This window comes from Grus americana, chromosome 2 (assembly GCF_028858705.1).
Source record: "Grus americana isolate bGruAme1 chromosome 2, bGruAme1.mat, whole genome shotgun sequence".
Lineage (NCBI taxonomy): Eukaryota > Metazoa > Chordata > Aves > Gruiformes > Gruidae > Grus > Grus americana.
This window is the reverse complement of record NC_072853.1, coordinates 115,795,966-115,821,505: the sequence shown is the minus strand read 5'-3', so window position 1 is coordinate 115,821,505 and position 25,540 is coordinate 115,795,966. Positions and strand designations below refer to the sequence as shown.

The 25,540-nt window shown below is 43.1% G+C and overlaps 1 protein-coding gene across 4 annotated transcripts in view; it reads right to left on the bottom strand.

The window, feature by feature from the left end:
• The window catches only part of BMPER (BMP binding endothelial regulator), a 150,983-nt gene that overhangs the window by 85,153 nt on the left and 40,290 nt on the right, over positions 1-25,540 (bottom strand). The window lies entirely within an intron of this gene.

The following is a 25,540-nucleotide window of genomic DNA, read 5'->3' as shown; positions in this document are numbered from 1 at the left end:
AGTGTTATGCAGACTTCAGCAAGAGAAAGCATTAAACTGCAGCTCATTCAAAGGATTTCTTGGAAATAAAGTTTCAGGAAAACTAGGCTACCTTTATGAAACCAGTAGGTTACAAAACTGTTCCTACAATGAAACAGTCACAGGGGTATCTTCAGTCTACTTCAAGTGGTGTGGGATTAGACTCACTGTAGGCCAACAGTACTTATCTACAGTAACATCCCTAATACACAGTGCAGTGCGCAATTCCACCACTTCGCACTAGCTAGAGCTGTCCCGCCCCAGACATACGGCTTGGATTTACTCCAGGGTGGGGCATACTCCAGCTTGTGATCAAGGGAAAGTAACACATTTTAGTCTTAAACGCAAGCCTGAGCAAGGGTGCTGAGGAATCTGCAGCTCTCCAGGAACAGCCTTGGGAGCACTTTGATTAGGAATCATTTACAAGTCACAGTTCCTCTACCGCTTCCTCCTTCCTCCAGGGGTAATGACTTACAGAAGCATCAGCAGCAAATTCTGACATTTCCCAGTCCTGGCTAGCAAGACTGATAGGGGAATCTCAGTTTTTTTCCCTCCTTCCTGGCTTGCGAGTCATCTACACATACATGGGGAGAGGGTGGATGAAACCCTAAAAAGTCTGTTCCTCCTTCACGCCCCTGCGTGGACCATGACCGTGTACTCAGGTCTGAGGTCTCCCCTGTCTTTTCTTCCAATTTTTTCACAATAAAGTTCATATCCAGCTACTGCTGTTAATTTATTAGTGGGATCCTGTTGCTAATTACTGGCTTCTCATTGGCAGCAATGCATCTGTAAAGGGCTGATGCCCAGATCTATAAAGATCGTAGGTTCCTCAGGGACAGCTTAGGCATGATGTAGAACCTACAGAAATATGGGTTTAACTATTTAGGCACCTATAGCACACCAGGGCTGGCTATATGTTGGCCAGGCCAGCTCTTCTGGCACCTGCCTAAAGGCCTGCTGCTGTCCTTGCTCTGGATCAGCACCATTACAGCAAGCCAACCAGCTTGGCACTTATCTCCAAGCTAAGCTCACATGACATTCACAAACTGGTTAGCCTCATATCTAAATTCTTTGCAAGATCATATACATAGACCATGTTCAGGCCACAGCACATGGCCAACTTCATTCAAAAAGACTGCCAGAGGAGTCAGAAATACTTGTATCTACCTTTCCAACTAAAGGTAAAACTAACCAAAGGACTTCAGAATAGAGGTGCAGCCCAAGGCAAAGGCACTCCATCATCCTCTTGATAAAGCAACACCACTGAGCAGTCAAAAATGAAAAGATCCATATGAAACCATTAGGTTGTCTAGAAAGAAGGATTATGTTTCTAGGGCCTAATGAAGAGAGCATATACCCCAAAGGAAGAATTTTTCACATTCTGGGACTTCTCACACAGGAAGATCTTTCTGCATTTTGCATTTCAGAAAATACTTAAATCATGTTAAGACTAAGAATGGTGGTCACACCACATGCAATTGGAAATGCAAATTACAATGCATTCTTATATTTGGCTTACTGCCTCATGACCAAAAGCCATTAGTAGTCCCTAAGAGAAATAATAAGCAAGCAAATAAAATTTGGGTTTGGTTGCAAGTGTAGGTTTCTCCTTGGCCCTGTTAAGTCTCCTTTGTACCTGTCTAATGATGTAAAATGGTCTTAAAATCAGTGTAAAGTGACTCATTAAAGATTCCCATAGGAAACAGAATCATACATTTTTATGCGGAGGATTTGTTGAACTACTGGAAAGAAGTAAGTTAATTAGCAGAGCAAAGACGTTTGAAAAAATGTGAATTATTTATATTGTAACCCTCATCCCCTGACAGGCAGAGAACTCTGATAATTTACTTCTCCAAAAGTTCTTGTCTTTTTTCCCCTACTCTTCATTTTTTTAACACGCTCCTGAGATTACAATCCAGAACTCTCTCCTCAACAAGTTTTCAGCATTTGCAGTGTTCTCAGCTGCACGCACTTCCAGTTATTAACCTTCCCTCTACTTGTGCTGGCCTTGCAGGGAGGTTTTCAGACGATGTGAGAAAGTGTCATCTGAAATTATTCTAAAGCAGAGAACAGCTACGCACTCCAACCTATTATTTTAAATTAACACTAAAGGCAGCTATAGGTTTCAAAATGATACAATATTTTTTACTATTTAAAAAACAAGCACATCATATAAAACAGCTGCCATGTTTATTTAGATAAGTGCTCCTCCGCCCTTATAAGTGGAGGCTGATGACAGATGTGTTTTTAAGGCAAAAATATTAACTCTAGAAATGTCAGCATCTGCTTCTTTTCAGCCTACCCTTACAGATTCACACATCATTTTTCATCCACAAGGAGAGTTTCTTTTTTCTTACAGGGAATCTAAAAACATGGGTGTAAATTACTGGTCCCGAAGCCTGACAGTTTTATTAGCATGTCACTGGTGCTACACGTGTTAGGTCTGATTAGACATAGAGAGTGGCTGGTTTCCACGGCCCGCTCCTCGTGGGATGAGGAAGGCTTGCACTTCCTCTGCAGGAATTTTCCACCTGACTGATCCATTTCTGTGAACCAGTATTTGCTAAAGTTACGAGATGCCATACAAAAGCACTGTATGTAGTTCCTGGGGTTACTGGAAAGAGAGGAAAAAAGCAACATTTTCTACTGAATTCAAGGAGTCCAGCCTTCTCACTCACACAGCTAGCATTCTATAATTCATTTTCATGTATTTAGTACAGTAATTGTTGTGCTTTTAACCATGTAAATAGTACTGTTAGTAGATACAGCAGATGAAACCCTATACCTTACTCACTACATACACACAAAGAACATCTACATCTTTACCCTACATCACAGAGCTCTGTGGTACTCACATTGCTTCCCTGAGAAATGCATGCCAAAAGAAAACATCACTCAAGGATATTTATGTACAATCAAACCATGAACAGACATATGAACAAATGGCAATTAGAAGGTGACTGCTAACCATCAGCAATTCAGGACAAACCATCTTCCAATTAGCGACCAGTTAGAGCAAATTAGAGCTGTAAGAACGGACCACACTAGCTAAGAAGCCCCTCTGGGCAAAATTCACCTACCCATTGCTAGCCCGTGCCACCTGAGACCCAGTGACTGTCCAAGACATTTCCATAGCACTGGCAGACATGATAAAGGATTTACCGCTGGAGACCCATACCTTCCTGGCACGACAGCTAGCAGCCAGGTGTGCTACTCAATGGTACAAAAATGCCCATGTTGAATAACTAAAAGTTGTCCTGCCCCGAATGGTAGCTGTTCTCCACAGCTGGCTATCTTCACATCAGACTATGCTCAGCTTGTTACCCTAGACATTTTAGCGATAGTAAGACCTCTCCAGCATGGCTGCACAGAAAGGTGCTGACAAATTTCCTTATTTCAACATTTTGAGCTGGCCAGATATGAGACATCGCTCCTGGCTTGCCTGCAGGCCACGCTGACCTTTTAGCATGGCACTGTACCTAGGTAATACGTCCCGGAAAAGGCAGACCATGAGCTGAGAACTTGAAGCTGCCCACAACTATTGCAGGTGCTTGTACCAAGCACTGTTGCTAAATGACTTAACAAAATTCTCCCAGTTCTCCTCGGAGCGGGGCAACGCAGATCTTCTGTAAAAGTAATGTATTTACATAGCTACAATGTGCTGAAGGCTTTAAGCATAAGCAAAAAAGCCAAAAGACCAAGTTCTTGCCTGAGTAGCTTTATGATCTAAAAAGGTAATGCAATGCCAGGGAACAAATGGGAAGCAGCTTAACAAAACCGCAACTGTGACTGTCCTGAAAGCTTTGCGATTTCTTTGTTAGCTTACATGCTTTTTGCAATTTATCCTGCCTTTGCTCCTTGGCAAAAACCTGTTTTTACAGATGGGGCTAAAAATAGCAATGGATGATAGAAACAGAGGACTGAAGAAGGTAAGTGTTGCCAAGTAAGCCTGCATGAGGTCTCTGCAATTCTGTGTCCAAGTTAAATTGATATTAGAGTAGCCATTGCTAAGGGCTTTCTATTTTTCTCTTTTCTGTGGGTGACAAAGACTTCTGTTATTGGCTGTGCTTAATATTCCTGAATTTTTAGGATTGATCAAGCATTTCATTTCAAAAAAAGTTATTTTGACTGACATTAGCCTGGTATTTTATCAGTAACACCAGGGGAGTTTGACTGGCAACTCCATTTTGTTTGTAGTTCAAAGACTCTACAGGGACTTTATTTTCAAAATAATTTCATTATTTCTTTAGCAGAAAACGTTTTTTCTCTCATGCATTTTCAGATTGTAGAAAAAGATAGGTTTGAAATTTTTGCAAGTGTAAGCATAGCTCTGCCAAATCCTCTACACTTTTAATTCCTGGTTAGGATTTGCAAAACACTGTATTTTGAGAAGGTAATACAAAAAAGGTTATTTTCAACTTTGAGACTTACATTTCTCCCAAGTCCTCTGTAAAAATCATGCAATAACATTGTGCAGATTGCAATCTGCAAGTGCACACTGTCTTCCCCAGCACTTATTAGGACTTAGGCAAAGGGAAAACCAAACCAAATCACTTAGAAGTCTATTCTGCCTTCAAGGAAGGAAAGTTCAGCAGACATTTTCAGCAGTTGAGGATGGCCACCAAATTCCACGTGCCAGGCATTCTCCAGGTGGCATTAGGAAGAGAAAAGCAGCATAGGGGTCTTCTTTTGGCACAGGCATGACACGGTTTCTTCCTCAGACATAAATGAAATAGAAGCAGCAAAATAAGGATGAAGAAAAGTTCCTACTAGGAGCAACCTTCAATATGCTGCCTACTTTTCCCATGACATTTAAGAAAGTGCATGTACCAGAAGCAAGAGGATTGTCTTTTAAGTGAAGACACAGAAGAAAATGCATCACTCTCTAGATAACAACACTAGGATTTGTGTGTCTGTAAGACCTCCCCCCCCCTCAACTCACTTCTGTTTTAAACGATCTGGAGTAACCAAAATAAATGTGAAGAAAAAGGGATTATTTTGCAATTTCATCCTCCTCCCAAATGTGAAACACTTGCTTAGGAAGGGCTTCTCTTCAAAGCTAAATGAAATCTTCCCTGTATTATCCCTTCCATCCATAGCCCTCTCAAACTTTCTTAATTAATTTTACTGCTGGTTTCAAAGAGTTCTCCGAGTTGGCTCAAATCCCTTTAGATCACATATCAGCGTTAGCAACAGAAGATATATTACTACTCTCTCTTTTTCTTTTTCTCCCCCTTGTTCTAAGAGGAAGCAAGGAAGGATGATCAGTCACGTTATCACTCTAGAGTATGAGGCAACTACTGTATCTGAGGCAAGCTCTGGACTCCTCATGTGTAATTTTTATACATACAACTAACTTGATAGATGCTACGTTTGGTTTTTCTTTTTTTCCTGTCCCTTTTTTTTTTTCTTTTTTCTGGCAAATCCTAAAGGAATCCGTCTATTCCATAATAATCTCATTAAGTCAAGACAGGTCTGAATTATGCTTCTTTTTTCTTCCTTCTTTTCAGCTTTGCTGCAAAGCTCAAAAAAATTTAACTCAGGTTTTTAAAAGCACCAGAACTCTTATGTAGATACAATGGACTCTGTGTAAGTGAGACCACGGACAGGATATTTCCTAATGCAAGGATTTCTCAAGAAAGGTCCAGGAGCTTTCCAGAGTAGTCAGGTAACGTTTTATGGCCAAATTCACACGCAACATAGGGCAATGCCACTCTAGTAAAGGCAATTTGAATACAGCAAAATAACAGTTCCTTATACCAAAGCTGAATTTGACAGAAGTTATTTTAATGGATTCTTTTTCTGAAGTAATTATTCATTCTTTGTTCCTAAAAGAGTGAAAGAGAGGGAGGGAGGAAAAAAAACCTGTGCAGATGTCAGACACTCATAAACAGGGATTCTTCTATTTTGGTGTAAATTCTTTGCAGATTGCACCATGCATTTGTCCCATTTGCAAATCCATTAAGAGAGAGAGAGAGAAAGCACTTTTTTTCCCCCAGAGTGAAACTTTTTAATTACAAGCAGGATTTCAGTGTCGCATTAGAGTGACATACAATGAAACAGAAATCCAGTATCTGCAGCTATTTTTAAATGCAACAAAACAAGGAAAATTTTTTTGCCTGTAGTATATGTTGAAGAGAATTACTAAAGTCCCTCTCCATCAAAAATCAGAAGAACCAAAAGCACTATAAAATCAACAGGTAACATATTTTTAAAGTAACATTTCGCTTGTGAAATTTCAAAGGAAAACCAGCAGTGCCTCCCTTTTCTTGCTCCCATCACTAATGCTCAAAAAGAAATCTGCAACTTCCACTTCATGTTCCTAATCCACCAAGACTGTTTAAAAAAAATTCTTTTATATAGAGCATTTCATCAGATGGAAGTGAAATAAATGGAATGGAAAGGATGGAAAACCCCAAGTAAAGTCTTTTCTAAATAATGTTTATTTGGACTTGAAATTTAAAAATTAAAAGAGTTGAATGGAGTCAGACTTTTGGGAATTTGTTGCTGAACAGCCTGTGTGGCACTTCCTTGTTAGGAATCCCTGGTGCTGGCCAAAATTCCTCTCCAATTCATCCTTGCTCCTTTTCTTAGTCGAAAAGAGAATTTCTAATGAAGCCTTTCATTTCTGTGATCCCTCTTGGAAATCCAAAGGCTTATGGATTGGAAATCCAAAGGCCCTCACCACTGCAAACCTGGAAGGAGAAATTTTGCCTCTCGTAGGCAGTCCCTAGAACACAGCTCACAGAAACATGGGCGCAACGCAAAGCTCACACAGGTCACATCTGCTGGTGAAGAACAACCAGCCGAGCAGGAACACAGGCTGCGCTAGCACTCAATGTACACTTAAAAGCTGACATCCATCAGGACAACACGACTTCTATGATGACTGCAATGCTGTGATTGTCTCCTTTTCCCCTCTCTCTCTCACCCTTTTCTCTCCCCATATTCAAGGATTTTTGTTTTTCACGGAAATATTTTTCTTCTGTAAATTGCCATTTTTATCTCATGTCACAGATCAAATTCCCCTCGCCTGGCTTGTCTTCCCCCCCCCATGCAGTTGCACTACAGACCCTGTGAACCTGTCCGTCCAGCAGCGAGCCCAAGTGACCTGCGGCAGCAGCGTATCTTGCTGCAGTACCACCTTGGGGCTCTCGCTGGTCGGCTCCTGGAGAGCTTTCCTCAGCAAAAGGACGGCTGGAAACTGAGCTGCATGCAGCTCTGCGAGCCAGCCCCAGCCGAGTCCTCCCACTGCGATGCCACACCAGACCTCTCTTTTCTTTCACTCAACTACCTTTTCCCCAGGAGCCAAAATAGGCAAGACCGCTACAAAGTTTCATGGCGGTGGCTGAAATCTGTACATCTAATTAGAAAAATGCTTTCCCTGTACACAGGAGATTTCTGCTGGGAACCTCCAAATGCTACAGCAAAGAACCAGAATCTGGCAACCTTCTGCCCAATCTTTTGCAGGAGGCAGCTACCCACTCCGCTCGAGGGGAGGCTGAGCACGGGCGAGTTTGGTTCATGTGTCACTCAGGTGGAGAACTCACAACGTCAAACCCTGCAAGCAAAACTAGCCCAGCGCTACGACAAGGTCCTCCACACTCAGCGCTGGGCCAGCCTAGGGTTTCCAAGCCAAGTTTGCTTTGACTGCTGGAAGTAAGGAACAAAAAACAACCTAATTTTAATCTTACAGAGGGGCCTAAGGAATATGGAATAAGTCAGAGAAGCCCTGAGTGAGATTCATTACCTGAACAAGGCTTCCAGCAATTCAAAAATGTAAGGACCATAAAGATAGTTTAAAACAACATTTACCTCATTCCTGACCAACGCAAGGAAAGGGGTAAGCGTGAATAAGGGCGGCAGGTGTGACTAAGACCACCAGCTGATGGTTGCCTTCCAGATCTTCGTTTTGCCAACTGGAGGCTATCCCATACTCAGAGGTTTGCCAAGGAGAAGGGTTGCATGAGCTTCAGGCAAAGACAGTCAGGTTATCTCAAGCCATCTAGATCAGCTGCTTGGGCTTACGCAGCTGACTTTGCCTGAAGCCCATCTAGCAAGTGCTTCCTGGCTCCCTTCCACTGGTGGAGCTCAGGAGACAGGAACGTACGCAAGATGGGAATATCAAACATCTGGGGATGGTAACATCTTAACCAGCACAGCTGCCGGCAAAGTGAACATCTGTCTGTTGCCCAGGTCTCCTTTCACAAAGGAAAATGGTCTGTCCCACAGGCTCATCTGCGGACAATACAAGTATCTGCTCCCTCACTAAGAAAATACCTTGTCCATGGTTAAGTTTGTCTACAGTGTAAATTAGCCCATGCAACGGTCTGTGTTGCTGTGGCTAGATGGCTTTGGATATTAAAGCTAACTTGAATGTACTGCAGCATCAAGCATACCTAATTTTTTTATTGCAAGTTTTAGTGTAAATGAGCCACAGTAAAACTGAAAGGAACAGCACTGAGGAGAATATTCTCTATGACTTTTTAGCATGGCCAGTACTACATATATGTTGGATAATAATGCAATTCCCTCAGACTACTTTATTTCCTAAAGAACATGACACATGGTTCGGTTCTTAATGTTTAAATTTTTTTCCACCTAGTAATTAAATAAGTTGTCAAGCAGCTCTCCCATACACAGGCAAAGCTATTGTTTATGAACTGTCTGGGTCCTGCTCTGAAGCACCACTGAGGATTTGGCAAGCCTCTTAGACCCAGCTAACAGTGTCATGTACACCCCATCTGCGCTGACCCATGCGTCATGCAGAAGGAAATGCTACCACAGTCAAAGGACGTTTTTTAAGACACGGAGAATTCCAGATTTAGGAAATTCAGAGCCCCAGAGCAGATCTTAAGTCTCATGCCAATCCTGCCCGAGAATGGAAACTGCGTTACAGCATTGCTACAGCGAGAGCAGTGTCAGGCAGGAGGGAAACGCTTACCACCCAGCGCTTATCAGGAATCTTTCTGGTCTGGAAATATCCTGTTCTCATGCCTCCCAGGCACTGCTGGCTTCACCCAGCATGAAATCACCGCTAACACTGCCTGTGTCTCACAGCAGTTTATTTTACTCCAAGGTGCAATCAATTCTTATTTTACTCCAACTCGCACATTCCTACTGGTGATGTCTTTAGGCTCTCCTATTCTCATGACATCAACAAGAGGCTGTCTTCCACTTACTAGCCAACCAAGTTTTCAAAGAACTGTGTCCGGAGAGGGAATTCCTGCCTGAGAACACAAGAAGCCACTTCTCTCTCTGGCTGCTTTGCTACTATTTCTGTCAAATCCTGTTCAGCTTCCCAAGCAAATGCACTTCTGCCTGTTCTGCCTCCCCTCCAGCTCAGTACCTACCTCAGGGCAGCTCTCAATTCCCGTTCCACTATTGCAAATTACACAGAAATTATGTGCTTTCTACCAACAGAGAAAGATAAAGACATTTGTGCTCTGGTTTTTTTTCCATGCTTGGCCAAATACATCTCTGCTATTGGTCCCGACGATCTGTATTGCAGGAGGAGCAGCAGGGAAAAAAGTAATCATTCTTTTACCAAATTCCTCAGTATAATGATTCATTCTTCTAATACATTTCCTGTGTTTTGAGAATTTTCCATGTTTTAGGGGAAGGTAAATAAATCCTGCAACTCACATGAGTGTTCTATTTTTGACAGTTCTCAAGAATATCAGATTAATGGACAACGTTCAGCATCACGAAAATACCATGCAAGAAAAGGGAAAAGCCATGCTCCCTGGGAAAATGTATAGAGATTAAGTGTTCCAGCATGAAATGTATTTCGCTGCTCTCCTGCTGGCTCTTTGCCTGCCTTCATGTAGGGAGAAAGGATAAGGTGTGAAGCCAGATCAAGCTTCCTCTTCTGTCTCCAACAGGACAAGCCACAACCAAGGAAAGAGCACTGCGAATAAGCCCTGCATACAGATGCTTTTCAAGAAAGCAGGACGGGTAGTCCCAGTGGAAGGTGAGCTCATACTTAAGCTTGGTTGGCCACGTGCCCATTTTCTCCAGAGAAGGTGTTACCAGTCCAGGGATATAGCTGTAGCTGAAGTCACACAGACCTTTCCCTACTTCCTAAAATTCTTCTTCATTAGAGCTATCACTAAAGTAACACAAAAACATTTATCTCATTTTTAACAGCTACAAATAGAGGATTCCACCATTCACAGTTAAACTCAAGAAAATTCAGATATAATTTTTTATCTTGTTCCTCTTGCGACTGGTGTATCTGCTAGGCCATTTCCTTCAACGTGAGACAATGCTCTGCTCACAGGATGCAAACTCCCAGAACTTGTCATGTTTGTCCAGTTTTCATTTGTAGCTGTTTAATGCTAACCCAACATCTGTATGTCACATTCTCTCCTTAAAACCATAAGTGCTTTTCAAAGCCTGCCATATGCCAGAATTTTCTCAGTTATTGCTAGTCACTGGAAGACATTTATTCCTTTCCTAGTTTTTGGAACATCATCTGTGTAGTGACCCAAGAAGGTTCTGTGGAGGCAAACACTGCCATGCTCTGGCTACCCTGCAGTAGCTCAGTGGAGAGCTGGCGCTTACTGTGCGCATCCCATTATCCTAGTTAAAGGATCTCCCACTGTACAGTAAACGTATGCCACATCACGCAGAACCAGCCTTGTCAGCAAGAGAAAACAAAGGTTAAGAGAGTGTGTTTACTTAAAATCACAGACTAGCAGTAGAATCATAGAATGGTTTGAGTTGGAAGGGACCTCAAAGATCATCTAGTTCCAAACCCCCTGCCACGGGCAGGGACACCCTCCACTGGACCACATTGCCCAAAGCCCCATCCAACCTGGCCTTGAACACTTCCAGGGAGGGGTTAGCCACAACTTCTCCGGGCAACCTGTTCCAGTGCCTCACCACCCTCACAGTAAAGAATTTCTTCCTAATGTCTAATCTAAATCTACCCTCTTTTAGTTTAAACCCATTACCCTTGGTCCTATCACTACACTCCCTGATAAACAGTCCCTCTCCAGCTTTCTTGTAGGCCTCCTTCAGGTACTGTAAGGCTGCTATAAGGTCTCCCTGGAGCCTTCCTTCTCCACTCCTGGATTATGTTTTCCCAGGTGCAAAACCTTACACTTGCCTTTGTTGAACTTCACAAGGTCCTTGTTAGCCCACTCTGCCAGCCTATCCAGGTCTTCCTGCGGGGTGGCCCTCCATTCCGAAGTCTCCACTTCCACACTCAGTTTGGTATCATCAGCAAACTTCATCAGGGTGCACTTGATCCCATCATCCAGATCACTTATGAAGATATTAAACAGCATTGGATCCAATACTGATCCCTGGGGGACCCCACTTGTGACAGATTGCCAAATTCAAAAAGGAGCTATTTGTCACCACCCTCTGGGTGCGGCCTGTCAGCAAGTTCCCCACCAAACACATGGACCTTTTGTCTAGGCCGTAACGCATCAGTTTCTCTAGGAGGAGGCTGTGGGAAACCATACTGAAAGCCTTGAAGAAATCCAGGTACACAATGTCCATCGCTCACCCCACATCAACCAAGCAGGTTACTTTGTTGTAGACGGCGATCAAGTTTGTGAAGCATGATTTGCCCTTGGTGAATCGGTACTAGTAACTAGTAACGTAATAGTACTTTGCACAGGCCCTCTTAATTATTTATTTGCTGCTAGCCTAAAAGAACGAGGGGAGTAGATTCCTGCTGGCCCTGCTGACCCTCAGCTCTAAAAGAGGAAGGCCCATCACCCGAGAACCTATTTTCTGTTTAATGGGGTGGTTACAAACATCTCCAGCCCCTTGCTTCCTTCTCAGCCTTGCAAAAGGGTAGATGTTAGCAAGCTTAATGTTGCAGCTTAAATTTGCCCCCGACACGCTGACTTCAGTGGCGATACGAACGCTGACTAGCTAACCCACACAGGACCATGGCCACTGGCCAGCCGCCACCTCCCAAGCAAAGCACCCTACTCGGTAACCCACTCGTCTCATGCTGCTGTCAGCTTGCTTCACCACGCGGGCACGCCTTACACAGCAAATTAGCCAAAGAGAAGATAAGTCGAATGTGAATAACCCTGCAGCAAAGCCGCTGCGTCCTGCTAACCGCTGCAAGGAGGCAGAGAGGCTGCGTTGAGCGGTGCTAGCTGCGGTGGCCGCTTGGCAGTCCGCTGTGTGTGTGCAAAGACATTTCAGAGCTCTTTGCACATCATGAGCTAATGACTGGTGATTTCATTTATCTTCATTCTGATAATAAATAACAACTCAAACTTAGCACTTGCAGCTGACTGGACCCCAAGTCAATACTGTCCTTTTTAACTCTCCAGCGGAGCACAACCGTTTAGATTTCCTTCCTTTGTATTCTCCTGTCATTTTAATTAGGCTGAAACAAAAAAGCCATATATTAATGCCTGTCATTCCAGTATTGCAATTTTTTTATCAATCTATATATGCAAAAGTTTACTTCAAAAACTGCACTGTCACCAGAAATCAAATCCAACAGTTTTACCCTGCTGACCCAAGTTTCATTACCAGAGAAATTATTATGGGGAGAGGCGAAAGCAGAGAACAGGAGTGCTATTAAAAGGCATCACTCAAGCACCTACATGGCAACATCACCAGCTAGGAAGTCAGCTCAAACACAAAAAAAAGGTCAAATACTTTCAGGTTCTAGAAAATTGTATTTAAATTGGCTTTTTACTGTATGCAGAAACAGAGCTGATGGAATCTCTGAATATGGTTCTCATTAATCATCTCTTATTAATTGTCCGTTTAGTCATAGTTGGCCATTTCTCTGCTCAGGAGTTTCTGAACTCAGGGACAACCTGTCCAGCCACTTATAGCACTTCACAGCATCTTTCTACTGGTACAATTATCTCCGCTTGGGGTAACTTCTCCTCTCGTATCGCTCCGAACTAAATTTCACTTTCTGCAGCCCCATGTGCCGCTGGAAGCAGGAAGCAAACACCAGGCTGGGTGGCAGGCGACGCCAAACCTCTCCACTCCCCACGCAGCCCCGCGAGTGGCTCCATCAGGGCCGGGGTGGGGTGGGGGGTGTAGTTTGGCGGCTGTTTCCCCTGCCGCTTGCCTGACCCCCCCACCCTCCCCCCCCAGTCCCGCCGCACGGCCCGCAGGCGCGCTCCCCGCCGCCGCCGCCAGGTGGCGCTGTGCAACAGCACCCAGCTCCCGCGCGCCCGGCGGGCCCGCGCCCGGCAGCGCCGCCCCGCGGCGGGGCGGGGTCACGCACTCACCCACTGGGGTCCGTGGGGAACACACGGGGACGAGGCACACGCGGGGCCACGCGGACAAGGACGTCGACAGCGCACACACAGAGACACAAGCGCATAAGCACTCGTGCACACAAATACACGTGCACACAGCAGCGCACGCACAAAACACACACCCCCCCCCTCACCTACGCACATAGAGGTACACGCGCACACAACTTTTTCCATCTCACTGGGGATGTTCCAGTTTAAAAAACAAATACACCCCCCAAAAAAAACCAAACGAACAAACAAAAAAAGCCCACCAAACAAAAAAAGTCTCTCTCCCCCCCATCATAAAACTTCTTTGCAATATGGCAAAATAATACATTTAGACTAAATTTTCTAATCAGCCTCCAAGCGATTACTTAAGGTGTTACTGTAAAGTTTGCCAGTAGTTGCTCTTGAGTATCAAAACAGTAAGTTACAAATGCAGGACACAATCTATCCCTGAGTTAACACCACAGAAATGAACCTACTTAAACCAGGAAATCACAGGTCATGCGGGATTACATGAAAAACAACTTTGTTTTTCAAAATTTAGAGATAGCACATAACAATCTCCAAAGACAGCAGCCTGCTGTTTTGACAGCGTTTTAGCAATAGGTGATAAAATTATGCAGTGGACATAATTAGTTTCTCATTTTTATACCACCCAAACCAGCTCCCAGATTCCATTTTTACGAACAAAGTTATCTCAATTTTATCACAGAAAACCACATTCGTTTTAATATTTGTAACCTTTTAAGTTCAGCATTGTTTAATTCAGATAAAAGGAGGAGACATCGAGTCTAAGTGAAATCAGGTTTAAAAGGGCTAGAACAAACTTCTTCCCTAGGGCCAGGCTTTCAAAGCCAGCGGTGTTAAGACTTTCTCACTTGACTACGAAGTGGTGGTATTCTTGAGGTCACTTAGGTTTTGGAGTTGAAAGCCAAAAATAAAAGCACAATCATCAGCTACCATATTTGAAAATTTCCATCCTGTTTCTTTTCATTGCTTTCTGCACCGAAATGTTGAAACTCTGAGTCCTCAAAAAAACACCCCAATTTAATTTCTGTCAACAGACTGGAGAGAAACATCTTGATAATATTTCATAGGGCTGACACGTCCTTATTCTGGTGTTCTGGCTGTTGAAGACAAATTGTCACACTCCCACACATTTTCAACATATTGATTCTGATTTATTAAACTGGTAATTTTGCAAGCTATTATAGAAGACTAAATTTTATCCAAATTACTGTTCAGCATTGAGGAAATGGTGAAGTGGAGTTTAATACATTTGATATTATACACTACCCAGAGATGGTGTGCTTAAATAATTTTTAATTAATAATATTAAATTGCTCTTTATTCTGTAGTTGAACCACAAATATGTTTGTTGGCATGCTAGATATGAATATTTCAGGCTATTCTGACTGGGCATGTGTGGTATGCTACATTTTATTTTAGTTTTCCTTCCGTGGGCAAGTGTCATCCCTCGGAGAAAGTCTTCCATCTGATAAAAGTTGATATGAATTTCAGATGAGATTTTAGAAATATTTTTTGTGATACTGACTTAAAGCTCCTAGTCCCAGTATGACTGGTTTACTTTGCCTGCAAGAACACAAATACTGTATAAATCCTGTACACCAGAAATTATTAATTCTTTCTTTTTTTGCCTTTGCTTTCATGTGTCCACTTCCAGGACACATCTTATGCATGCTTCACCACTTTAATAAACGTAAGTATTTTGAAAAAGATAAGAGTTCAAAATGAAGGAGAGATGAAGGAATTTGTGGGGAGCTGGAAACTGCAGATTTTTATCTCTGCACCGTCTGGATACCCCTGAGTTTTTGTGGGCAAGCTGGCACCTTCCCTTGCTGTAGCAGCTCCAGTGAGTTTGAGCCCTGCTGGCTCCCCTTGTAGCACTGTGCGCTTTACACAGTGCATTGTTTTGCAACCACTACATCATAAAGGAAAAAATTATTCCCTAAGCATGACTTGGCTCCCCTCCGCTAAACCTTGTCACATCCTGAGAAGGGAACATCCTCTCTGTTTGAAACCCATTGCCCTACATGAAAAATCAGACAGGAATCAAAAGTTTATTATAATCAGAGTATACAGGGCTACTCACTAAAGTCTGAAGAGCAGTATCAGGGAACAAGCAAGCAAAATCCAAGTCTACTTTGGGAACTTTGCCACCTTCTCTTTCCGTAAGTTCGAAGAAAGTCTGAAATAAAGGATTTCCCAGAGACTGACAGCAATGAGAGGCAGCCGGATAAGACATTTAGAAATAGAAACACAGGCATTCATTATGAAAGCTGCAAAAAGTATTTTTGGTCATTAGATGTATTGACAGTATCCTTATTAGCTTCTTGTCTGACTCAGAGAAATACTGCAAAAACTGTCTCAGGGGAACAACAGCAAACGTGCTACACAGGTTGACAATATTTCTGTTGATGTCCAAGCATGTTTCTTCTCCCTCCATCTCCCTCAGCCCTCCAATTAGCCTGTAACTTACTCCTCATTTTATGTAATTGCTTGCTGTTACCTCTGCTGCACTGAATACTCAGAAAGCAAGAACGTGTCCTCCAAACACCATAAACGCTAAAGGTTCAAGCGATGCCCATTTGAACACGGTGTAAAACCCCACAGTCCATACTTAAGGAGGCAGAGCTATTACTGCTGACCACGAGGAATGTAACAACACCACGGGGAAAGAAAATGCCTCTGTGGCTTGGTTTCCACCAGGTGTCAACTTTTATGGGTCTACTCCCTTTTAGCTACTTTATAAAATGCTCACTGTGTTAGAATCAGGTTCACAGTCAAAAAGACAAAGTCATAGTAGCAGATCCTGTGCAAGTACTACTGATAAGAGATTTTTACATATGCATGTCAACTACAAAGAGCAGTGGATAGCAGAAGATATAATAAACATAGGCTTTTCCCTCCCTGCATGGTCCCAGACGTACCCATACTTGCTTAAGTGCAGCTCTGAAAAATCCTAGATGGGGAGGAATGGTAATTGCAGGAACCTTGGGGAATTATAAAAAACCCTGACCTCAAAAGACAGAGAGCAAGGCAGTTCAGCTGGCTGCTGAAAGAATAAATAGTGCATCAGCAACTGAGATTGCTAGGAAGAATTGCTATTCAGCTGCCTCCAGGAGAAGGAAAGTTATGCTGCAACTAGGAGAGGGGGCAGACAGCAGACTGAGTGCTGAAAAGCACAAAATCCTTAGACTTCTTGGAATTTATTATTTTCACATACATCGTCTCATATTCAAATTTTTGTTCAGCATTTTGAATATTTAGGTGCAAGGCAGAGGATGGTGAAAGGACCAAGACTCTCCTCCTTCTTATGCTCTCAGAGCTGAGGCCAGCTCTGTTTTTTCCTTTGAAGAAAGATACTATTGGCAAGGCACAAAGCACATTAGCTTCTGTCCTACCCTCAGAAAACTCCTGGTGCTGTGTTCTGGAGAAAGTAAAGAAAAAAAGGAAAAGAAACCACACAAAGCATGCAAACTACTCAAATCCTTTTGGGCTCAGACCTCTCAAAACATCAGATTGAGCCTGCTGGAAATCTGGACTTTGCACTTTCAATTGCATTGGCTCTGACACACAAATAGGGGCGATAAAGAAATTTCCATTTCAATTAATACTGCTAAACTCCAGTTTAAAAAAAACAACAAACACCCCACACACACATCTGCTTTCTGTAGAAAATCTCAATGCTTCGTCACAAAGCCTCTGGCAGAGAGCTGAAAACTTCTTGGGTTTTCAATGAAGCTTGGGATTGTCAAGTTTAATGGTGTTCTAGTCATGTTTGGGACAGAAGTTTAGGTGCCGTGGGAGCGGGACTTCCTGGAAGAAAGTTAAGACATCCAGGCAATTTCTATCACAAAAGTTAGAAAGCATTTTGAAGTATTTTGTATTTAAGCACCTATGGTGGAAGGTGGGGGCTTATGTCCCACTGCTGACTCTAATCCTCAGTTGCCCGCAAGGATTTCTGCATCTTTCCTTCAGATTGATGTACCCACAGCAGAGTGCCAATGATGTTATGATAGTTTGGCTCCTAGTCAAATTTTATTTCTGATTGATAGGTTAAAGGCAGAGTAAGTAAATCACTGTCACATCTCAAAGAACTTCTTTTTTTTCCTGTTTCCCATGTCTGTTTTGACAGCCAATGAATGATTCTGCCTATCCTGCTCTCAGCCTAAAAGGATGGGTTGTATAAAAAATACCATATAAATATATAAAATGCCTGTCACAGTCTTGAAAATAATTTGCTGGGTGTCATGTTCCTCCCATTGACTATCCAATGTGTTTGCCTCTCATCATTAAATAAGGCAACAAAAAAAATAAATATGTTCATTAACATTTAAAAAGTTGATGGAATCCAAGGAGTCTTTCTATATGACTGGTTTGTTGTAAGAAATGTTAATTTATCACATACCCCAGCTGGAGAATAGTTTATCAAGCAGGGTTGGAAACCTGCTCCTTTATAAACACAAAATGCTTCCAGGGCAGAAAACAAAAGTAATGCTGTAGGGTGCAGCGGAAAGAGCAAGGAGAATTTAGACAGACTGATAGCAAGTCAAGATGGAATTTGGCAATCACACTAGATCTCAACAGCAATTCAGACTTAATGATCCCAAGTTTCACCTTACGTTTTGTATGAAAGACATTAAATATGAACAAAGTCAATGGCTACAGCACAATTAAGAAATATGGTACCCCAAGTAATGTGGAGGTCAGACTTGAGAAAAGGGGAAAACTTAAAACCCAAAGTCCCACATGTAGCAATATATTGCCTCCAATCTTTAATTTTTTTTTCTTTACTTTTGAAAATCAGAGAGAGGAAAACAAGTAGGTGTTATGCAGTTAATTAAGCCCTCTTGTGTAAATTCATTTAGCAGTATTGTGCATACTAAGACATCTTGTCTCAGGACACAGAAGGCTGTGTGCAAGTTTAAAATCATTGACTATTGTTATCCGATAACAACCCCCAAACCTGTGACATCCAAGTTTATTTAAACTGAAAGGGTGACAAACATGAAAGCCAAGCACTCCTCCTCTTCTCAGCCTTTCCTTCATTGTAACACCAGCCAGAAGGGTCTTGGACTCTCCATAAAATGTTTGGCAAACAAAGGCCCTGTTAATTGACAAGCTATTGCTTTTACTGCTTCCTACCACAAGTTGTGGGAATCTTTTAGACCCAAATCAATTCTGCACACAAGCGTTCCCACGAGATGCCACACGCATTCCCATTTGAAGCCGCTTACAAGAAGTGCTACAGCCGTCTCACATAAAACCTTTGTCTTCGCGGGGCACTTGTGAAACCACGTGCAACCCTTTCATCCCCTGCTGGCCAGCAGGTTCTTTTTTTAGCTTGTTTGTTTGCTTACTTTAACCGGGTTCTTTGTTTTCTGCCATCTTACTGCTTTGTTTTCCCTCCAAGATAGTTCCTTGCCTTTGCAAGGAGTGAGTTAGAGCAGAGATGTTTGCAGTCTTCATTGCAGCCCAATGCCAATAAAAAATAGTCCCCTCATCAGAGGCTGCCTGTTAACAGCTCTCCTTTATTGTTAAAGCTCTGTGTACTTAATTCTTCCTTGTCAATAAGAACAATCAATCTCAGCCTGTTAATTAGGAAAAGTTTAATGAGAGAGTGGACAGACACTTGACAGCATAAGCTCTGTTCCTTTGCTCTCAAGAATGACAGCAACCTATGCTCAGGGTATAAGCCTTGATTATCATCATTTAAAAGTGGTCAACCTGCTATATTTTTTTCTTTATATGCTTTAGGAGTGCAAAATCAATCCTGCTCTGTGCATTCATTTCCTTTAAATGATAAGAAGTCCTGGACACTGTACTGCGAGAGGTTGTTCATGGACTGCGCAGTCGGGGGTTGTTGTAAATCAGCATTTACTTAGGCCCTTTCAGATACCCAGGAAGTTTTAAGTCTTTCATGGCTTCTAGTATCACTTAATTCATTAATTATCGCAATACCATCTTGAAGCATCAAACTGGACATACGGTCTCTGTCAAAACAAGAGCCTTATAAAGGCAGAGCTCCTTCCTCCAATTGTTCAGCATTTCCACCCTCCTTTTCCAGCAAGAAAAATTCCCCAGAGAAATCTGCCAAATCACACTTTTATCTTTCTTCACATTCTTCCTCTACACTCTCTTCTCTTGGGGATAGGAATACATGTCCTTCTGATGTAAAGCACAATGGGCACTCATCTTTGACCAGTAGCCATAGATGCCATCTCAGAAGTAATAACAACTAGGTAGCGTTACCTATGTGAAACGATGGAGAAGAAGGAAGAACAGATGGAGGTAGACCCCTCTGAGTGCACAGCCAGAGGAGCATGGAACATGCCGAAGCATGGAAGGTAAATTTGAACTTAATCCTGAAGGGCAGGAGGAGTGAGCAAAAGGATTTGAGGAAGAAAGGGATATGAGAAAGATATGCTGTGTGTTCTGGGCCCGCAATCCTTAAAGAGTCATCTAGATCTTCAGGAAGCTGCTTAGTACCTCTGCTCCCCTGGAAATGTGCCCAAACTGCACAGAAAGACTCCTTCGATCCTCACCAAAATTAAAAGTATGACAAAGGGTTTCTGCAGTCTGAGCTGGGAACACGCTCGGACTAGGTCAGCTAGGAAGCTCTACAGGTAGGAGAGATGTAGGATGAAATTTGAATAGCCAGAGAGGGAGGAAATGAGACCTTGCCACAGAAAGATGCTTTCTAAAGTCTGATATTTGAAGTGCTTATGAATACGAATCATTTACACTGAATAATTATACTGAATTACATCCACTTGCATTGCTATTCCAGAGTTTACTTGTATTTCAGAAAAACTGTGATTAATTTTAGTTTTAACTTTACTCCATGACTTTTGTTAAAATTTTTAACTTTTTCTCAAAGATACATTTTTTTGAGAAAACGTTCACATTTTTTGAGAGAAATCAAAAGAAAGAATAAAAAATGGCTATGCATGCTAATGAGAGAAAAGAAAAAAACCCTCACATTGTTTTCTAACCAATATTTTTTTTAAAATGTCCAAACTTTTAACTTTGATATTTCCAAAATTAAAGGGATTTAATATTTCAGACATGGCAAATGTAGTGTACAATCCCCATGGAAGTGGGTATACTTCTGAAGTCTGAAAAAAATCAGATAAAGAAAGAATAAATAACAGGACATTACCTATGTCTCTATAGAATCACAGAATCATAGAATGGCTTGGGTTGGAAGGGACCTCAAAGATCATCTAGTTCCACCCCCCCTGCCATGGGCAGGGACACCCTGCACTAGACCACGTTGCCCAAAGCCCCATCCAACCTGGCCTTGAACACTTCCAGGGATGGGGCCTCCACAACCTCTCTGGGGAACCTGTTCCAGTGCCTCACCATTATGCCACATATGCTGCTTTTTTTTTTTTTTCTTGCTGACGTTCAGCACATACCAAGTCCTTGCTCTTGCACACCTACCTGCACAGCCATACTTCTTCACCTACCTAGAAGATTGTGTTTTTATTAGGGTAGTCGGAAAACCAAACTTTCTAGCCTAGCAAAAAAATCTGTAGACAAACTTATGGGGAGGTTCCCAGAGAGACACGATGAGCACCCCTCCATACTCCATTTCTGAATGCTTACTGCTCTCCATTTTCATCCACTCGTAAGCCAACCACTTCTACTTATGGCACTAACTTTGAGAAAGAATAGTAGAATAGAATCATAGAATCTTTAAGGTTGGAAAAGACCTCGAAGATCATCAAGACCAACCGTCAAAGTGAACACCCCTCCTACCAAAAGACCAGCTCTTTGCTTTTCCACCCCTAACTACAACTCTTTGTCTCTGTTTCCTAGCCCCCAAAGTGGGGGCAGACAGTGTATGCTGGAGTTTGGAGCTGAATCAAAGCAGCTGGAGTACATGGAAATTTGGGAAGATCAGCCTTTGGCACTGCACCGAGGATGGAAATTTGAATTTGGGCATAGCTTCTTCTACCAGCCTTCGCTGAGAATACATTTAACTGCATGTTCCCCTGAGTTTCCCAGTAGACTGGAGTACCTCCCCCACAGTCCATTGTGGTGGGAACGTATTTCAGCAGCTCCCAATATCTGTTAAAGCCAAGCCTTTAAAGCAGTATCAGGGTGCTTTATTACCCAGCTGACTGCAGGGGCGGGATCCATCTCAGCTATCTTCAGCCATCTCAGAGGCCAGGGGGCCGGGTAGGCTCCCCTTGTAGTTAGTGGAGGAAGACAGGCATCTGCAGGGAGTAATCCATCCCACCTCTCTCTCTCTCCATTAACTAAAGAGGAGCCCAGATAAGTAGTTCAGACCAGACACATTACTTCTGAATGGCTGGAGCTAGACAAGATGAATTCCACCCTCAATGTCCAAAACACTAATGTATGTAGTTTCTCATTACTTATCACAGTTGCAATGCCTGTTACTCATTGATTTGGAAACAGATTTTCTCAGTGCGATTTCCTTTTCTTTGTGCGAAACTTTCATTATGCAGTTTTTGCACGCTAGCACTCAGGAGCATAAGTGACAAGACATTTCCTGCACAGACCCACAACTACACCTGCAGACCAGGAGCTGTGTGCGTCTTGAGTCCCTCTGAGCATGCCTGAGCAGCGGTGTAAAAGCCCTTGATGATGCAAAGGAGATTGAGCACAGGCTGCTTTTAAATTCAGCTCTCCAAGGGTCCCAAATCCCCGTGCGCTGATTCTAGCCATTTGGGTTTCACTTGCTTCAAACTGTTTTGGAAGAGCAGCTAAGAGGCCAGCATTGCTTTTACGAAACAATGCTGCTTGGGGACCAAACGTGCATGACCACCCTGCCGACAGTCGTCCGTGTGACATGCCTCCCTGCAAGACAGACAGACAGCGCGACCCTTCCCGCTCCCAGCTCTTGGCCATCTCAGCAATGCCGTAATCCAGCTTCTGACTGTTTCCTGAGTGGATCTGCTCCCCTTCTCCCTGTGGGGGTGTGGAGGAAGACGGGTCCTGGTCTGGGGCGTCTCCATAGTGCTGCGCGCTCTCAGCATGGTGGTACCTCGTACCGCTGCATGCCTCGCATGCCGAAACGCGCAGCGCCCATGGTCTGGGTAACAGCGGTATGAGTCAAAAGGGGCTAGTTATGAGTTTGGATACTACCATTTAAAGATAAGCTTCTCCATGGTTACGGCTCTCACACAAGGTCACTTTCCTGCCAAACCTCCTCTCCTCCCTCCCTGGCTCTCTCTCCTTCCCCCACCACTATTTTGTTTTGGTTTCAGCTTTTTTTTTTTTTCCCCCAAACGTGCTACATCAAAAGAGAAAATGAAAACATTTAAGATAATCACAGTCTGACTATTTTAATGCAGGCTGTAGGAAAGGAAACATGTAAGCCAAGTGCTCTCACTGTGCAAGCAGAAACACACTCTCGACCTCATAAAAGTAGTATCTGAGAAATAACACTTGATTAAAGCAGCCAGTCCTTCATTTAAGTAGGTGCTTATGGTAGGGAAAATATCCAAGGTTTCTCTAGAACAGGCCACTGGCCTATCACGAAAAGCAGGAACAGGCCAGACAGATGAATTATTGCGAGACAGCTGGGTTTCAGCCGGGGTGCGAGGAGATCCCTATTATTCCGTCCACTTTTCTTACACAAATGCCTCTCCCCAGAGAAACCGAGTCATTAAATGCCGGCTCGTTCGCTCCTGACAGGCAATATGCATTGAGTGAGAGGTGATACATTTTCATTTTCAGCAAGAAATCTTAGTTGCCCCAAGGAGCAGCTCGGTCAGGAGAGCGGTAATGGAATACAGGGCCTTTCATCTCCGCCTCACCGCTGCAGCGCAGCCTGGCTCAGTAGCAACCCAAAAGTTATTAGGTAATGGGTTGTTTTGGTGACCTACGTGAAATGAGTTTGGCGGGTTTAGTCCAGTTTTCAGTCGACAATAACTAGAACCACAAGTGGTGTTAAACAGAAACCATATTAACGAATTGAGCGCACAGTGGGTGAGTTGCCCACGTGTAGCCGTGCCATTGCTCTCCCAAGACTCAGGGCCAAGGAGGGAAGCCAGTCTGCTCCGCCAAGGTGGGGGTCCCCAACTCCTAAGATCCCCATTTAGTCCTCATTTGCACAAGCAATGTTAAAAAACATCTTAACAACCATTCTGCACTCTTCAGGAGCTGAATAGTATCTAGCAGGCACCACTTTGAGCTGAAAATACCACAAACTTGAACTACCAAAGAGCTTTCCAAAGACTAGGCCCCACAGTCTAGGCCTGCTGACATATGCTGACTTTTGAGTGCATCACTTTGCAATGGTAAAAGTCCTTTTTTTGTAAGTAATTCCTCATTTTAATACATTTAGTGAGTGCAAGACAACCCTACATCTCTCTAGGAAAACAAAACGCAGCCATCCCTCTTTGCTTTCTTCCTGTCCAATGCTGCCTGCAGTCCCAGCCTGAGCTACCCCTGGGGACACTGATGGCCTATGGAGTCCAGAATAATCCACCATTAGAAAAGCTTGCTCCCAAGTAAAATGCAGAATTCACCCTGAAGTGAGAGTGGCTTGAATACTTACACCACCCCCCTCAACATATCTTGGCAAAAATTTGTGCCACTTCCTCTGCCATGTTTCTACAAAAGACTTGCTCTAATAGTTACAATCTGAAATCCCAGAAGAAATCTGATTTGGGGTGAGGAGCTACCTTTCATCTGTTAAAGCTTGCACAAGTTACAGCACATCACACACAAGCCTGTTCCCATCACATTGCATGACTAGATAGGTATCTTTAAATAAGACATCCACCAACTGCTTAGATAAGAGATTCACTGGGGACCCATTCCCAAAAGGGAATGGATGTAAAGCAGGCAGCAGCTGCTATCACAGCCCTGAGGATGCCCTCATTATTTGCTTCAAATTTAAATTACATAGGAATTAGCATGCACCCAAATTCTGAAGGAAATGGCAAGAGGTTAGAAAAAGGCATTGCAGAGAGAAGGAAGGGAGGTGAGGTAGATGGCATTTCTTTTGCTGTCAGTAAGATTCAGAATTAGAGCTGGACATTTTATACAGATGTCATTAACATCCCAAACTGTCATACCATCTTTCTCAGAAAGGATCATTAAGCCTTTTGCTTGAGGCTTTAAAAGTCTTACTATCAGTAGCCGATGCGTGTCCTTCTCTAATGTAGCTGAGACTGGTAACTGCCAAGGAAAGACCATCAGGTCTGACCCTATATTCCTATATTTATTTATATGTCTCTCCCCAGATATCTCCCACCTCCCACGCTCTTCTCAGCTTTTGTTATTTAGAGAACAAAGGAAAGTTGGTCAAGCAGATACCGGCACACCAACAACTGGGCAACAGGCAATATCTGTACAGTACTTACGAAAGAGCAAAGCACAGCCCAAAAAGACTCAAGCATGTCTCCACAGACTCCTCAACCATTCAGACCTGCCTTCCCCTGAGGAACATGACTAAGGAAAGTTGGAGTGTAAAGCTACTGCTTTACAGCTGAAGCTGAAGTGAAAGGGGGACCCACCGAGTACAGAGGGAGCAATGTTCCTCTGCCTGGGACAGAAGGCATTCAGCAGAGCAGGAGCCCAGGGCGTACATCACTGTGACGTACGTGACAGCATATTTTCATTAGTACAGGATTAAAACTTGGGGGGGGGGGTTGGGGTGGGAAATGACCCAAGCAGCCTAATTCTCCACAGGAGCAGTGATGATTTAGTGTAAATTAATTTCACAGATTACCAGAATTTTTTCCCCACAACAGTCCAAGTTCTCTGCAGCAGCTTCATTAAATGTGTGTGTGTTTCTATGTACAAATACATATTAATTTTTAAATTCTATCCTTCTCCCCTCCCTTTTTAATTTTGTTTTATTTTCACGATGCAGGAGAGCTGTGTCTGGTACTGACAAAACTCTTGGCATTCTACTGAAATGTAAAGCTCCCTGGCCTTGTATTTTCTGCTGATAACCAGCCCATCAATTGCAACAAAAGCAGTGATTTGAACTTTGCATTTTACTGGCCTCACAGATCACACCAATGAAGTCAAAGTTATCTGCCCCAACTCATGCAGCATTATCTTTTAACTTAATGGAAGTGAGAGAGAAGCCTGTGCTCATTACCCAAAGGATGCAATTATTACTTCCTCTCTATATTGTTGCTAGTCAAGGATAAAATCCAGGATATGACCTTTTCATTAAGCGTCAAGCCAAAATCCACCTGGGACAGCCTAAGGAGGCTACCCTCATCCTTTCACTCAGTAACTCAGAGCAAAGGCTCTTG